The sequence below is a fragment of the Neltuma alba genome, unplaced genomic scaffold (genome assembly GCF_004799145.2).
Source record: "Neltuma alba isolate B1F8T4 unplaced genomic scaffold, ASM479914v2 tig00012160_pilon, whole genome shotgun sequence".
Taxonomy (NCBI): Eukaryota; Viridiplantae; Streptophyta; class Magnoliopsida; order Fabales; family Fabaceae; genus Neltuma; species Neltuma alba.
The window spans coordinates 1-4,615 of NW_021636707.1; the positions used below are offsets into that span (position 1 = coordinate 1).

Below are 4,615 nucleotides of genomic sequence, written 5' to 3' on the forward strand. Positions count from 1 at the left end.
TTTATATTTTTATCAATTCACTTAAGATTGAATTATTAATGATATTCTTACTCCTCTTCCTAAGGTCTAAAATTCCATTTAAAATTCATGGAAAGTTATCTAGGGTTATTATTTAGATTTACTACAAAATTTAAGCTACTACTGAAATAAATCACAAAATAGTCTAGAATATAATTCATATTTAGAGAGTATGAAATGGCCATGAAGAAATAGAATGAGAAGTGAAAAATATGACCATAAAGAGGGTCCAAGTTGCACCCCAAAAAAATGGTGAGGGTGCTCATCAAAGGAAAAATGGTGAGGGTCTTCAAAGCATTATGTCAAAATCAAAGTCAATAATTATGCTAATAATAGAAAGAAAAATGAAGGTACTGATAAGAATATACATTTTCGGTTTTAGTAGATTTTAAATTAAAATATAAAACAGATTAAAAATGTATAGATTATTTCAATAAATTTATGAGAAAAGCCAAAACCTCACGGTTACGAGGTAATATCACCAAGGTTGAACATCCCGAGTATGGACTGCCAAGACGCCTCACCCATAAGGAAATGGCAATTGACGGATCGCGCATAAGTGGAGAGGGTGATATTTTTTTTTTTTTCCGAATAGATATCTTTATATAAAACTAATCATATTCGAGATAACTGTCAGACACTTTACGGGTACCTCTTCTAATGAAAATTGAATTTTTTTTATTTTTATTTACGTTGTGTAGCAGTAACGACGCAATCTTATCGGTTAGAGGCGGTATCCCAAACAGAAGCAAAATGAGATTGTGAAGAAGTTGTGGCCTGATCTGATGAGAGGAGGCAGCCCCTTATGAGATGATGCCCAGTCACAAGCCCACCGCAATGTCTTGTCTGATCATGGTTCTGCTTGAAGCTAACATGTGCTGGATCTAGGACGAATGGGTTCGAGTTAAAAACTTATGTAAACACTAAAAATTTATTGTATATATCAAGAATAATACTACTTCCGTTCCTAATTATAAGAGCCAGTCGACTAATTTGAGAAAATTAAAAAAAAAGTTAAGTTAGTTATTTGTAATAAATAAATATTGTCTTTCTTAAAATATCCTTACTAATCAAGTATGTTGGTTAAAACTATAATTGTTAGAAAGACTATCTTGAAAAAAAATTGAGTAAATATGAGAGATAAAATAGATTGGGATCTTATATTTAATACCAATATAAAAGTCAAATGGGGTCTTATATTAAGGATCGGAGGTAGTATTATAATACCATACATATTTTTTCAAGAAATAAATAAGCTCAATTTTATGTGGGTCGGCCAAATCCCTATCTGTGCGTGTGAAATTAGGAAGTAAAAAGAAAAATTTGTGTCCAAGTTCTCCATCCTTATTTCCCATATGGAAGGAGAGCTCTAGCGCTTAAGGGTTTTTGGACAATTGTTGCGTGATGAAAAACATTGGATTTAGTTTGAAGGGATGAGCATCAAATCTAGATCATTCATATTAAAATTAGATAGTTATATAAGCAAATTTGAAAAAAAGAAAAGAAAAGATTGTACATTATAAAAAGTTAGCAATAAAGGATAAATCTCTGTGGAGGGTATTTTGAAAAAAAAAATTAAATCTCATACTTCTAATTATGTTACTTGATTTATATGATGCACTCAATTGTTTCTTAATTATAGATAACTTTAGGGGAAGTAATTATCATGCCTCCCTTTCTTTTGGCTAGCAGCACTATCGCCTTCATCATGGTCCAATAAGCTGTGGTCAAAACCACATCACGGCTTGGTGGTGGCAGCCTGTGCTTCGCTTTCGCCTCTTAAAATAGTCATCTATTGTTTATTATACTCACGTAGTCAAATTTACAATTAATCCTTCTACTATTTAACACTCAAAATTACACCACAATCAACTCGTTAGATAACAAAAGTAAAAGAAGCATGTATCAGATTTCAAGTTTACATAATCGACCGAGATACAGGGCAGGTAACTTCGATCCATTTAAGTACAACAGTTCATAGTACTAAATAAAACCTCAGGATTCACCATACGCATTTTCGAACATTCTTACACATATGTAAAGATTCCGTTTTGTTGACCTATCTTTGAAGGGGACAAGTTATTGTTCCAAATCCAAAATATAATCCATACCCACATCGCATGATAGTAAGAACAAGGAGATCAAGAGACTACTATTGTGGGTGGGTACGTGCTTTCACTAGGAGCTGCCAATAACAGAATCAGTATTGTATGGTGTGGCAATCAAACACAAATTGTTCTTCCTTTTGTTTGTGATTGCAGCAGCCGCAGTCATATCTAAATCCTCAGGTTCCATCCCATGTGGGAGTTTCCAATCGAAGTGGTAGAGTAAGCAAGCCAGAGGAAGCTCAACGCTTGCTAAGCCAAATGAAATGCCCGGACACATTCTTCTTCCTGCTCCGAAAGGGATGTACTCAAAGTTCGTTCCTTTGAAATCAATATCAGAATCATTGCCTTGGAACCTCTTGGTATAAACCTCTCTGCATCGTACCAGTAATTGGATCTCTTCCAAGTGCCCATGCATTTATTATAATTTGAGTTTTGATGGGTATTTCATAGCCACTAATCTTGCTGGTTTCTCTACATTCTCTTGGAACCAACAAAGGAACAGGCGGGTACAGCCTCAAAGTTTCTTTGATCACTAGTTTTAAGTAACTAAGTTGAATCATATCACTATCACGAATTACTTTCTTCCCTTTGAAAACGTTTCTAACCTCAGCTTGCGCCTTTTCCATCACTTTAGGATTTTTCATCATTTCTGACATGGCCCATTCCAGCACTGTTGCCGAAGTATCGGTTCCACCAATGAATATATCCTGCAATGACGACACAAAGTGATCATTAACATTATCAAACCTGAAGATACATTAGATTCAAAATTAAATTGGGTGCTTTGTCGTTTTCTAGATCTAACTGCCTTGGGTATTATTGACTTGCTTTCGGTCTCGCGCAGACACAAGCATTTGATTTCTTCCTAGATATGTAACGGCAGAGCAACATATAAGTAAGGAGTACTAACCCAAATAACAGCTTTGATGTTGTCGGCTGTGATTGGGACGTCAAGGTTTTCACTTCGCTGGATTCGTAGAAGAACCTGAACAAGATTTTCTTCCTCCGAAGCACTCTTGCCTCCTTCTGCTCTCATCTGCTTCTGCCGGTTCTCCTTGATAATATCATCTAAAATTTTGCCTATATTATCGCGCATCTTCACCAGCTTTGGTTTATTTAAACAATGGTCTAATAGCCCAATAGTAACGAACATTGTCCTATAAGTAAGAAGTGGTAGGTTTATTTAATTGCAATCTTAAACCATTAGTAATTGTTTTTTAGATAACAAAAAAAAAAAAAGCTTCGCCTAAAAGGATGACAATGATGAGATAAGTTTGGCGGGATAGATTTTGTTTTAGAAACTAGCCAAACAGTTAAATTAGTTGATAAATAAAAGTAAATTGATTCAAGTCATCACAATAAACAAAATCAAAATACAGAATTCAAACCCGGACAATGAAACTTGGATTTTGTACGCGCCTCCTTGTGCTTGTGCTCTTGTGAATGCATACACTTGAGGACTAACCAGGCTCATTGCTAGGATTGCGTCATATGTTATCAGATTCATGGTCGAGACAAAAGCGATTTTCAGATACATATATACTTTGAGCCAACCCCTGGGGATTTGAATCCTAGCTTTACGTTTTGGCTTGGGAAGCCAGAGGAAGAAGGAGATATAAAGCAGGAAGAAAATTGGGCGTGCATGCGGAAATGAGATGCAGAATTTACGTGGTTGCACACTTTCTTATATGCCTTATTTTTGTTCTATTCTTTCCGGAGTGACTACTGATCCTATAGAATATAGAATCGACGATTATGGTCCATTAGCAATGTTTCAGAGTGAACCAAACCATTATGGCGACTTTGATTTTGGCTTGTATTTGCTTCAAGGATAACAAAATGTAGCTTCTGCAAAAAATTGTAATTCCCCTTTCGATATCACACCTGCGAGGGACTGGTTCTATATATTGGGCTGCTTTACCAGACCATTACTCCCAAATCTGTACTTCATAACATTTTTCCTAGTGTGGTTTTGAAAAGTAAAATAATACCCATTAAGGGTTGTTAACTAATTTGGATACATTAATGAAATTAATTTAGTTAGTTATGTGTAACAAGTTGATTTTCCTAAAAGATTATTTTTAATCATCATTTATTCTTGAATGGAAACTCCCTAATATAAATACTCAATTGGGATACTTTAAAAATAAATTATAAATTTAGAAGACAAATGGACTAATATCTTATATTCAAGATAAAATTCAACTTCTAATTAGATCTTATATTAAGGACTAGAAAGTATATATATAACTCACCTTCCATAATGTAATCAAAATTCAAGCAAGCGAGCTCAAACAAGCCTCTTAGATATACATGGGATACATTATAGGGAATCCAATGATACGGCATGAAATAAACCGCCCAGGCCCATTCAAGGACAAAGGCTGATCTATCATGAACTCTGCTTAGCAAAGAAATTAAAGGCTTTTTATGTTATTGTCCAACATAACATTATTTCCACATTTCTACGCACACAGAGCACATACTTC

At 34.7% G+C, this 4,615-nt stretch overlaps 1 pseudogene; it reads right to left on the minus strand.

Annotated features, from left to right (window-relative positions):
- Positions 1-1,894: 1,894 nt before the first annotated feature.
- On the minus strand, positions 1,895-3,222 carry LOC114723869 (cytochrome P450 71D8-like; annotated as a pseudogene).
- Positions 3,223-4,615: the final 1,393 nt, after the last annotated feature.